Source organism: Triturus cristatus, chromosome 4_1, assembly GCF_964204655.1.
Source record: "Triturus cristatus chromosome 4_1, aTriCri1.1, whole genome shotgun sequence".
Lineage (NCBI taxonomy): Eukaryota > Metazoa > Chordata > Amphibia > Caudata > Salamandridae > Triturus > Triturus cristatus.
The window spans coordinates 88,889,502-88,902,656 of record NC_140585.1 but is presented as its reverse complement, the minus strand read 5'-3'; the positions used below and the strand labels follow the sequence as shown (position 1 = coordinate 88,902,656).

Below are 13,155 nucleotides of genomic sequence, written 5' to 3'. Positions count from 1 at the left end.
TGATTAGCCAGAAACCGGTCTCAGGATGCTTGCTTCCGGTCCAGGCAAGATATGGCTTGGCAGTTTGGGCTGGACTGTTCCCATGAGGCACAGGGTCAAACTGATTTGCATTTGGCCATGTCTGAACTGGGGGGGGTGGAGTGAGCTAAAGAATGATGATGGATTAAACCCAGATCAGTTGACTGGGGGTGAGTGCTTGCAATGTTCAACATTCCATCCATCATCACCTTTGGTTTTGCTTCACATAAAGGGAAGCAGCCCCCTGTAATTAATCTGAAGCCAGGACCAGGTAGGCAGGGCACCTGTGCATTTCAAAGGAGAACGTTTAGATGCTTATTCCACTTCAAAGGTAGAACTGGGTATAAGTATTGCACCTCAGGAACCAACTCTTCAGTACACTTCTGGATCTGTGGATACTTTTCCAGGAAGAAGGACTGCTCTGCTGCGGAAAGGTCTACCACTCTGCTGGACTGCTGTTTGAATGACTGCTGCCCTGCTGTGCTGACATGCTGCCCTCTTGACTGGGTGAGAAGGACTAGACCTGCATCTGTTGAACTCAGGACCCCAGAGTGACTCCAAGGGATGGTTGGCTGGCCTCCTGATTTGAGCCTAAGCGGCAGAAGCCATCAACAACCTCAACCCCAGCACCTGGACTCTGCCATCTGTGAGTCTACCCTGCTGAGTGGTGCCTCCCCAGTCCTGGATCCCTGGAAGTGGGCATAAGGTGCTCTGCAAGCCTCTGTGGATCCAGAGGAACTGATGCATCTCTTCTGCTGCTCAGAGCAACCCTGAGTGGCATTGATCGTCTCTGTTGCATAGACCCACATTGCATTGCAGCCTGTCGCCTCATCGGAACCGCTGCTGCATAAAGCATCCGTTCGCAGGCCCACGCATCCCATGTCTACAGCAGTCTCAATGACAATGCCAGATTCCGCATTGTAGCCTCACAGCTACCCAGAACCATTCCATCACCCCGACTATGTGACACATCCTTGAACCCTGACTTCGCATCACAAGCTCATTTTGATGGGATCCCCGATGACGATTCACAACCTCGCACTGCAGCCTCGCTTCAACTCAGAACCGACGCATGGCTTTGGCTGCACAATGCATCCTCGATGCGGACCCTTGCAACTCTCCACTTTGTTCAGCGGGCCTAAATGGTCCATGTAGCCAGCCCATACTCTTTCTCGTTCTTTTGATTACCTTCTTTGATTTACACGAGTGCGCTTCCTCTGTATATCTTTTGTGAGACTACCCTTTCCTGAGCAAAAGAGATCGCGCACCACACGACCAATGGATGACATTGAAATTAACAAAGAAAGCAGAACTGAGACTTTCATGTATACACCTGAAGAAACTCAACGAATATATGCACTTTTTGAGGACTCTACAGGAACCAGCTCCAGCATGACTTCCATTCAATCTAACATAAAACAACTATTGTACACTTCAAAGAGGGCCATAAATCAATGATTACATGCCAACACTCTCATCAGGTATCATAAGATCCAACGTATCCCAAGAGGTCTTCGAATCGCCTTAAAATCAACTTTATGCAAGAACAATCCACGATTTACATTACGTTGGGAGGCCATTTTCAACAAATGCTCACTAGATTTGATTTTATTGATTGTTGAGGAATTATCTAAACTCTTGGAGGAATTGAATAAAGAAATAGATGACTTACGCCAAGACATTTCTACAAAATTATCAGATACCGATTGGAACACCACACTAGCTGATCTTAATAAACAACTTGACGCATATACAAAAGAGATCAACGAAAGAAAAACCAGAAAATTCAAACGTGATACAGTGGACTATAAACTTGGAGAAGTCTATACCTGGGCCGAAGTGTATGCCAGTAGAAGACAACAACGGAAACAAACGGACCGTACCTTCGATTCAGACGCAACATCCTCTGAAGATTCTTCCACCAATATTAGACCACCCAATATTTCACTTACCAAAACAACCACGGTACCTTCTGAATCAGCAGATACATTACAATCAGCCAGTGAAGAGCCTTCAACCAGTGACAACAGACAGCATTTTTTAGGATGAGGCACAAAGCCACCAGGAGGAAAAGCAACGTCGAAAACGGTTGCAAAAAGTACACGCATTCAGAAAACCTCGTGATAAATATTTCCAGTTACAATTTCACACAATTTCAAATACAAACTTTACAAAAAGGAACTTCATTCGTACCCACGTATCACTCCAATCAGTTTGAAACAGAAGTCAGTTTTTTCAAATTTATGAGATCCTTGAGATTGAAACATTTTTTCCACAACATCATGAGTACGCCGGACGTCCCACGTGACATTACTTTACTAGGTTTACGTACTAAAAGTACATTTATGGCTCCTATGAGCCACAAAGTACTTGACGCTTTTGAAACAATCGTCAAAAAAGATCTCAAAAACATCACCTATCATACCAAAAGCATCTTTAACAACATTACACAAAAAGAACAAGACACACTGAAACAACTAGCAAATAGACCTGAAATAACCTTCAGAGAAGCAGACAAAGGGGGCGCCCTAGTAATAATGGAGTCTACCTTTTATCAAGAAAATGTCAACGAACATGTACAAAACCTGGAGATATATATGCCAATAACTTCAGATCCAACTAAGGAATTCACGGATATTCTTAAAATCATCATTAACACTGCCTATGATAATGGAACCATCAAAGACGATGAAAAAAAATACTTAATCAAAGATGATCCGTCAACTCCATATATTATACATGTTACCGAAAATCCATAAACACGCCACCAAACCTCCATTCAGACCCATAGTCTCTACTGTCAACTCAATTCATGAACCTGTGGGAAGATACTTAGACAAACATTTACAGCCGCTTGTACAATCCATGTCAACCTACATCAAAGACACCACCAACTTTCTCAATATCTTAGAATCAATACAAAATCAAATTACCCCAGAAACCATATTGTGTACCATTGATGTTAAGGCATTATATACATCGATTCCCCATGATAAAGGAATCGAGGCGATTTAATCTTTTATACTACTGACTGACAAACCCAACAACTTGAAAATTTTCCTTATGGAACTCTTTCATTTTACACTTTACCACAGCTACTTTGAATGGTCTGGAACATACTACATTCAATGCTCCGGTACCTCTATGGGTAACTGCGCTGCGCCAACATATATGCCAATCTATATATGCATCGTTTCGAACTCGACAACATTTTGACAGAACAAGACTGGATGGACAACTTGATCCTATACAAAAGATACATAGATGATATTTTTATCATCTGGAAAGGCTCAGTCAATCTTCTACAACAACTTATAGAAAAACTAAACTCAATTGACCATCGAATTGAATTCACTCATTCTATAAGTAATGATTCCATAACATTCCTGGATACTCTTGTTATCAACAAAGGCGACCATCTGAGCACACAAGTCTATACCAAACCGACTGATCGTAACAATTTATTGCACTATGACAGTTTTCACCAACCTTCCCTTAAAAAACATTTACCTTATTCCCAACTTCTAAGATTAAAAAGAATTGCAAGCACAGATGATCTGTATGAATCCAGCAAAGTTGAATGCATTGAGAAATTTAGAAAACGCAATTATCCATTGACCATCTTGGAAAATGCAATTACCAAAGCAGACAAACCAACACGACAGAAACTGCTTCAACCAAAATCCCCAACAAAGCTTGAATCCAGAACTGTATTTGTCTCAAAATTTTCCACAAAAAGTAACCAAATCAAAAAAATCATTTTAAGATATTGGCCGACACTTAGTAATGAAACGGACTTCAAACACATCTTTGATTCACAGCCTAGATACACTTATCAAAGGTCACGCAACCTCAAACAGATTCTGTCTACCTCGGACATCCATACCAGTACGGATTTTAAGGGAACCATTCCTTGCTTCAACTGTGGCAATTGTAACTCAATTATCAAAGGTAACAACATTCCACATCCTAAACAAGGGTTACCCAATCAAATTGATGGTCACAGCCACTTGCAACACACAAAATGTGATTTACATGCTTAAATGTCCTTGCGGACTGGTTTATGTTGGGAAAACAGAGAGAAAAATACGTATTAGACTCAATGAACATAAGAGCAACATACGTACCCTACAGATGAAATCTCCAATTGCCAACCACTTTCATCTTTTTCAACATAATATCTGCCAACTACGTTTTCTGATTTTAGAACAAGTTCCATTTATCAAAGGACGCAATAATACCCAATTTTTACTACAACGAGAAGCATTTTGGATCAACAAACTGGACTCGATTCACCCGAAAGGGCTCAACGAACGTTATGATCTTGGCTGTTTTCTGTAACGTAATCCACTGATTCTATAACAACTTTGCTGACATGTTCTCACAGTTTTATTGTGACTTTTTCATGGGTTTCATCCCCATAGACCAGGGATCTTGTAACTTTATGTACCTTGATGTCCCAGAAAAACTCCACCTGTAGATGATACGACTGTTGTATAATTTCATTCCACTTGTTTTGCTGTATTTACACTTTTTTGTTTTCATTATACCCACTTTCGCTACCTCGGAAATAATTTCTCTACATGTAACTGTTAATACATATGGATACACTGTGGTGTTTCTACACTATTTACACATCTTGGCAATGCTTACATTTTTTATACCTTTCAGGACGCACACCACTGTCTATTTGACTTTCACCAATTGTATCACGATTATTTTCTCCCGCCGGCTTTTTCCGATCGCTGTGCCTGTTTACACATTTACTTTCCTGTACGTATAACTTCGTTACCCCATACTGACTCACCATTCGAACTACAAGTCTTTTTTCTCTGTAGTTCTTTCATCGCTCCTTTTATCAGTTTTTCTTACTTCCCGTATTCACACCTAACATTCACAAGCGCACGTTTTACATTTTGCTTTTATTAACTGTATTGCGATTGGCTCGCATTATCACATGACGTACCCATTCCATCCCCTACGTATACACAGATTGGCTTTTCTTTCATTAGGAGAGTTAACACTATTGGCTGACGGCTTCAAGCTTCTTCCGATTCGCTACTGCGATTATCGGACACACTCAAATTTACCACGTCTTAGTACGAGATACACTTCCGGATACGCTGTAAGTCAGTGATTCTACAGCTTTTCACCGGCTCGATTATTCTTAAACACGTAAGTGCTCTATACTCCATCCGGTACCTCTCACGGACTTTCTGTCCTCCGAACTTACTTTGGTGTTCACCTCGGACTTTTCTTGTTTAGCAGTTTTTTCGGGTTATTTATTCCTGATGCACATTTTGGATTCTTTTCGTTGATATTCACGAAATGCCACTACACACGAAGTATTCGGTTTCTTTCGGTTTTTCACTTTTTCACCTCTTTGAATTTAACACCACTCAGTTTAATTTTCAAATAATGTTTACATACACTGGCATATAAAGGTTTCTTCACTTTTACATGTAATGTTCCCCGTGAATTGTACTAGCATGAATAATTTAGATATGTTTAGACTAAGGCTGTTTCCCTGTATCCTCTTGTTTCAGTGCTGCCCCTGACGAAGGGCCACACCGGCCCGAAATGCATTGGGCACCTTGGGCTATAACGAGTATATGAAATGAAATACACTCGTTTATGACCTTGGAATGTTTTGAAATTGAAGAACGTTCACTCGAACTACTTACATGAATAAAACTTCAAACCTTCGCATTTACTATTGAATGATTGATTTCTATATCGGAGTGCAATTCGAGCGACACGCTCTCACCCAGAACGTGCTTCAGTCTGACTTTTAGAAAGTGGACATTTCTGTGTACGTATTTCTCTTTGTGACAGACAGCCTGTCTCCAATACACATCGGGGTCAGGTGACAACTACACTTTGTGTATTCCTTCTAGACAAGCACAGGCATATGAAGGTGAGGCTCATCTGCATTCTGAGCACTCTCCTGTATTCATCTGCATTCTGGTAGGTCTTCCTGGGCAGAGAGGAGTGAAAGGGGCTGGCACACTTTAATAGATAATGTCCTGTCCAAACACACAGCACGGATTTAACCCCCAGGGTTACCCTGGCAGACAGGACTGGGTTGAAAGAGATCCTTGTTCACTTCAGAGTGTTCTTCTGAAGTCACCCCCTATATTAAAGGCACTTTTGGGTTAAAGTACTGGGTCTCTGACCCACTGAAATCAGACAATTTGTGGGCCTGCAACCAAACACAGCTCGTTCTATATCTGCACATTGCCAGAAGGACTGCTGTGCTGCTAGGAGGGGCTGGTATTCAGCTCTGCTGTGTTGACCTGCTGCTTGCTTATTGCTGTGCTGCTGGAGGGACCGTCACTTTGCTACCTGCCTTGAAGTCTCAGGACCATCAAATACTTTATCTGGGTACTGCTGCCATGGGACTCTGACACTTGTGAGTCTGACCGCTGAACTTTTGACAATGATCAGTGCGTGTCTGATCATCAGCCCGCCTTGTATGAAGAGTATGCACATTGCTGTTGACTCAGACGCCGCAGCACCAAGGGAAGCCCTTCCAGCGCAGCCTACCTGTATTTGGGACGAGATCGAGCGTCACACTCTGTGAAAGCCCAAGTGCCTTGCTTCTACATGAGACGCCACAGCCCCCCATGTTGACACTTCAGCACAACCCACAGCCCCTTGGCACGCGTTGCATTGATGACACAAGACTCGCCTGCATCTTCGCATTCCTGACACAGAGCGTTGCCGGGCAGCCTTGTGCCCCGCCTACATCAACGAAGAATCCCAGTGCGACTTGCAGAAGGAAGGTACAATGATTTTCTGAGACCTGTTAGGTCTCTACAAGCCGGCCTTTGCGACATTGCGAGCGGCTGGGGTGTTAATTAAAAGCCTTCTGGTTTTGAGGTACCAATTAGAGACCTCTTCTTTGAGGTATTGGGGGAGTCCTATGCTGGTACTCCTCACCGTAAGAACATTAATTTTTGTTTGTTTTAGTTTTACCATAAGGAACCTAAATGAAACGGATGTATCTATAGCACTGTGATTTTACTGCAATAACCAGGAAAGTGTAAATTGAATTATCTCAGTGTGATCGTACGTGGGTTACAATGTATTAAGACATTTTTACAAACCTTTGTGGAGTATTTTTGTGTTGTATTCCTTGTGTTACTGTGTGAGTGTGTTGCACAAATACTTTACACATTGCCTCTTTGAATGAGCCCGCCTGATGCACCAAGCACCGGTTATCTCAGTTGTGCACCTAGCTTGCGCTGACTAGAGTGGTAGGTTCCGCCTGGCCTGGGTGGATACCTTAGCCATCCATAAACACAATTTTTAACAAGTGGTAATCTTCCATCTGTGCAGCCTGCAGATGGCTTTGACTGACTTATCACCTGCTGATGGCATACACAAGCAGGCCAATGTTCATGGATTTGACGTGGTGCGGGCAGCAAGAGTTAAAGGCTCCTAGGTGCCGTGGCCTGTCATCATGAAGGAGGCAATTGTTTTCAGCAACAGCAGATAATTTAAGGATTTCACAACCTCAGATATTTTTTTGCTGTCGTGTAGTTCAAAGCCACTCACACGCATGTTCTGAGGCTGATGGCCTTTTAACAGTAACAATAGTTATTTACATTATTTAAAAAAATCAATTCTCAGCACTATCGTTCAATTTCGTGTTGTGCTTTAAACACTCTCCTAATAAATAGTCCTTTGGTCTCTTCTTTTTGAGTTTTAAATGTGTATTAGGACATTGGTATGTAGCTCAATTAATAACAATGAAGTGCTCTGGGCTTCTAAGGGCCTATAGAAGCCCGGAACTCAAACATTCCAATGGTTGTTCACAGCTGTTCATGTGAACAAAGGCCTCACAGAGCCAGAGGGGATTTAAGCCTTTGTTTTACAAATTAGAACATTCTGCCCTCTAGGGCCAGAATTTTCTAATAGCCTTAGAGCCCTCCGGAGCGGGCTCTACTGGCCAATAAAAGCCAGCTCCCTTGTTAAAAGCCCTCGCCTTCGGCTCACAACTTTAACGCTGAAGCAAGTCTTAATGGCCGGTAGAGTCCGCTACGGCTATATCAGAACATCGGAACAAACTCCATTGAAGACTATGAAGTGACTCAGAGCTTTGAGTTGCTGAGATATGTCTTCTATTCCAACATTCCAAGCTTTGTTTGTCTTTTTATGTGGGTGGAACATTCTAAAAGACTTATAGCCCTTCTCTCTTGGGCCACACCAGTTGCTTAAGGCGCTCCTCCTCGTTATTGGCCTGCGCCCATGGCTTGGGCTTGGGTTCAGGGTTCAAAAGGAAAGGGGTCCTTGTCACCTTTTCTCACTGATTCCCCAACCTACAATATAGCCTTATTGCTCGCTGCCAAGGGCTATGCCAGTGGTTAAAGGCCCTAAATACATCATTCGGGCTCAGGGTCTTTATGAGGCCAACCACACAATAATCTGCACATGCTTGGCATCATCATGACAGGTATATTTTACTTTACCTCCTTCCAGATTATTTTTTCTGCAATCACCGCATATGAACCTCATGTTATGTTCAGAATATCTCGCATCAGAAACATAGAGGATGAACAATTTATAAGTTCTATGAAATAATAGAATATATATTCTGTGGTATTAATAGTAGTAGTAAAATCTCTTTATTCAGTTAAATAAATAACCATAAAAGATATAAAACAAATAAAATCTAAAAAAAAATACAAATTCATTAGCAAACAGATAAAATATATGATAGACAGACCGTAAACCATAAATAAAAGAGAGAAGAGGCACAGGTACTGCATGTGTCAGAGACAATAAAATATAGCAGATTAGTGTGAAAAGACTAAGGCAAAGCCCCATGGATCTTATCGATGCTCCTCAAAAATTTATGTTGATACAGGTGTGCATCTTCCGCATCATGAAGAAGAACACCATTGCTCTCCAAAATGCTAGCACAGACTAACTGATCCCATATGTCGACTTTAAGGGAGTCCTTCCTCTCTTTCAGCACCATCTTATAGTTTGATCTAGCACTCTGTATCTTTGTCCAGACTCTCAGGCAGCACTTAAGAGCTGTTTTCAATGCGCAATGGGCTTTCGAGCATACCTTGTTAAACCACCGTGGTCTAGTAGAGGCAAGAGGGCTATGACTGGGGGCAGCAAGGGTAGATGACCCTGGAGCAAAGTGCTGAGAATGCAGTAAGAACACTGGGACAAAGATTTGGGTCAAGACAACATTCAACCTCTAGGCTAAACTGGCTAAAAAGAGTCCCACAACGTTCCTCCGGGTTAGTTTTAGAGCACCTTAAGCATCAACCTTGGTCCTTAGGGGTCAAGTGTTGCAAGCAAGGAGTGGGGGAGGAAAAGCCTGACTCTGGTATTTTAGCACTAGTGTCAGAGGGTTGTAATCACTCCACCCTGTCCATTTGATCTGGTAGTCTCCCAGGGTATTAAAGAGTGACGTTGAGATCAAGATGATAAATAAATAAAAATTCTGCTCCTCTGCTGACATATGTGGGAGCTGCATGGACACTGGGGATGATGAGAATGAGTTTTTAAATGTCTATATGACCAAGCCAATCTTAATATTGGATTCAGAATAAGGGGAGCGACCATTAGCGTTGTATACATTAACAATTAGTGCAAGCGACTTGTCAAGAAAAGTAAGTAAGGTGGCCCCTACATAAGGGCACTCTGTCTCCACCTTGGTAGCCACACAAGTTAATGCTAGAGAGATTAAAATGCAGAATCTGCCCTTGGCTTGCCCAGATGGAGAATGGATCGCTGACCAGAAGTGCAGAAAATTATCTTTAAAAGGGGTGGTATTGAGGGACCATGTTTCTTGAAAAAATAAGACTTGGCAGGATTTAATAAAATGTAGGCAATTTGGGTCCCTAATCTTAGTATCTAGCCAAACTATGTTCTATGATAGAAACCCCAACTAGTCACTAGATATGAGGATCTGATGTACCGCTTCCACCTCTGTTTCCATCAATTTCTCCCCAGCCCCACATGCAATACTAGGTATTCAATCTACCCCCTCCATGGTGCTCAGAGTTTCAATTCCATTAGAGATGGGGAAGTGAATGAGGATTTCTCATAAGGACCTACCGTGGGACGGAAGGGGGTCAGCAGGGGCCTCAGGATGTCGGAACCTATTTGCCTCTGAATTGCTCCCGGGTAGAATTTCTGAGCGTGACTGGGAAGGTCTGTGGTACCCTGGCCTGGGGGGGGGGGGCAACTTTTTACAGGGCCCAACCCTGGCTTGTAGGAAACCCCCTGTGGACACACCCCATTACCCGAGCCCCTAGGCACTGGGAGAAAGCCAGAATTCTGGCGGCAACCCACCTATTGTTGAAATTTACCACTATGCAATCCTGTCTAATTGACTTAGGACCCCATCCAACCTGCCCTGTTCTACGGTCCATGTTTATCTGAGTATGAAAATCGGCCTCCGCCCACCTTCTTGGACAACCAGTGGGAAACCTTGTTCTTGAACTGAAAGAAACCCTCATGAGTTTTGGAAGCAATTAGGGGCACATTCACTAGGACTACTACGGACAGAGTAGATTCAGGGTGGAGATCTAAAGAATCACTCCTACTGAGAGGAACCCCAGGGCCATTCTCCATTGCGGGGGCAGAGGGAACGTCAGAATAGGCCACTTGGTATATATATCCCTTGTGTTACCATGCCTAGATGTCACAGAGTGAGGGGCACAAGACCATACCTATGGCAGAATGTGCTCTATACAAATGCTTCTAACATAACCCAGCAGGCCACCCCATACCCCACTCCAGCTCATTCAATTTTTCAGTAGACACCAATAAAATGATGTGTGGCTGATTAAATATGTCAATAGTCAAAGCTCCCTAAAAAACACAATTGTTTATAAAAAAAAAAACAGCTATGGTGGGGCTGATGGGCTCACCTTCTGTCCTGGCTGTGCAGACTTCTCCTTGGTGCTTGTTCTCCTTCCCTCCACTCACGCTGCCGCTCTCTGTCCCTCCACACTTGTGTCAAAAAAAATAAACATTCACAAGGAACAGAGGTACAAGCAAGATGTACCTTTGCCCCTTTGCTCCATACAGAGCAATAATTAGCTAATTATAGGGAGAGACTATGAATGCTATTGATTGTGTGCAGACTCATGACCTTTTATCACTCTTGGCAACACTGTTGTCATTTCTACAGAACTTCAGAGGTGTTTACTCGCCAATGAATCATGAGGCACAAGAGCAAGCCAGTGACATAACACAGGAACTGTGACGTAGAGCGGGACTCCAGCCTTTTAGGGGCCCCCAATCCTTTATGGGGCCCTCATTCAGTCCAAGGCCCATGAGTATCTGTGAGATACATCAATTTGAGCAAAGTCACTCCAACATGCCCTCCTGAAGAAATGTATGGTTCAGGGACAGAGCGGATTTAAAGGGGTATTTCTTCAAAGTAATTTTTGTCATTTCAAGGTGCATTTTCCCAAACATATTGTCTAGAACTTCAAAGGGTGTAGGGACCTGTCTGGTGATAGGGTCCTTGAAGGCTTGCCTCAACATCATTTATCAAAAATTAATGTATCATGCAAAAATGGATGGACAGAATGCTGAACATGTCAGACATTCACCCCAGTAGAGAGATCTGGGCCTAAATCCATCATTTTGTTGCTCCCCATGCTATTCCGGCTTAGACTCAGCCATATGCAAATCAGTCTTGACCCTGTTCCCCATGGGAACAGTCCAGCCCGATCTGCCAGGCCAGGGCCTCCCTGGACCAGAAACAAGCATCCTAGGACCGGTTTCGGGATTTCACCCCTCATCAGCCAGGATAGCTTGACTCCAGTGGCATGGAGAGCACGGGACCCACATCTGGGCATACCTGTCCCACTCGGGGTGACAAATGAAAAAAGAACAATTGATGGACAGAATGCTGAACATTGTCAGACATTCACACCAGTACATAGATATGGGCCTGAATCCATCAGTTTTTTGCTCCCATGCCATTCCAGTTTAGACTCAGCCATATGCAAATCAGTCTTGACCCTGCTCCCCATGAGAACAGTCTGTCGTGCAGTTCCTATGAATCTATATAGGATCTGCGCATTTAGACAACATAAACTATGGGATTGGTGTCCAGACTGATTGCAGACACCCCTACAGAATATGTTCGCCTGTGGGCCAGCTGGCTCACAGTGCCACTATGTGCCATTCTTACGAAGGAGCAAATAGCTTGTGGCAACTATTGAACATGACAAACCTGACCCCTCAGGGATCGTTGAAATAGTACAGTACATGTTTTTCAGTCACTTGTGCTCACTTTGTCTCAGAGAGATACACAGAAATAAACGATGGGGACGTTTTCAATAAGCATTTATTGAACCAGCATCATTTTAGTATAAAATAAGTGTGCTGCAACAACCATTAGACAGAAACATATATATATGAGTACAAGCACCAACAGAGTAAATAAAAAGTGGAATTCTACCATGGTGCTCAAACAGTGAATATATGCAGGCATATAGCTACATGGCAGTAATCATGAGTACTCCCAGGATGCAAACCCTAACTAGATGTAACTAAGTGTACCTAGCATGTATGTATGTGCACAGCCAAGATTCCCCCTAGGCAAGAACAAACCCATTACCTGATGCTAGAGAATGAATGACCCCGTCTTGGTCTTGAGTTGGACAACCCGCTAGGGATGTCAGACCTACGTGTGCTATAGCGTATACTTGCAGGGACTTCAGTGTCCCGTTTTTCTCCTCTGCTTTGCCCAGCAAAGATGTGGTACTTATATAACAGAAAGGTACTGATTGAGCGTTAATTGTTGAAAAAACGTTTACCTCTAGCTGTTCTCTTTACTAACCATATTTATGACTAATATTGGTAAAATTTTATATGATAATGGGTTAAGACGCAAACGTGAAATTATCCAACTGCATCGTGAAAGCATGCAGAATGTTTGAAAAACCTGATTTACACATTGCAAATATAAGAAAATGTTGGCAAAACAACTTGAGAGATATATATATTCATGATTAGAGAAAATAATAAATAACATAGAAGTAAAACGAAATGCAAAATAAAACGAAACGCATAATGTGTTGAAAATGAAATGAAAAATGCATAATGATGCTTAAAGATTGCTAAAGAATCACACAAGATATAAAAATA

General features: G+C 42.6%; 1 protein-coding gene across 4 annotated transcripts in view; it reads right to left on the bottom strand.

The window, feature by feature from the left end:
* Window positions 1-11,030, bottom strand: part of LOC146839624 (membrane-spanning 4-domains subfamily A member 4A-like) — a 132,984-nt gene extending 121,954 nt beyond the window's left edge. For 2 of the 4 annotated variants that reach the window (XM_085651706.1, XM_085651707.1), the window contains exon 1: window positions 10,920-11,001. The gene's annotated coding sequence lies outside the window, so the exon portion shown is untranslated. Of the gene's footprint in view, window positions 1-10,919 lie in introns of all 4 variants that reach the window. The other 2 variants (XM_085651703.1, XM_085651702.1) reach the window with 2 other exon arrangements.
* Window positions 11,031-13,155: the final 2,125 nt, after the last annotated feature.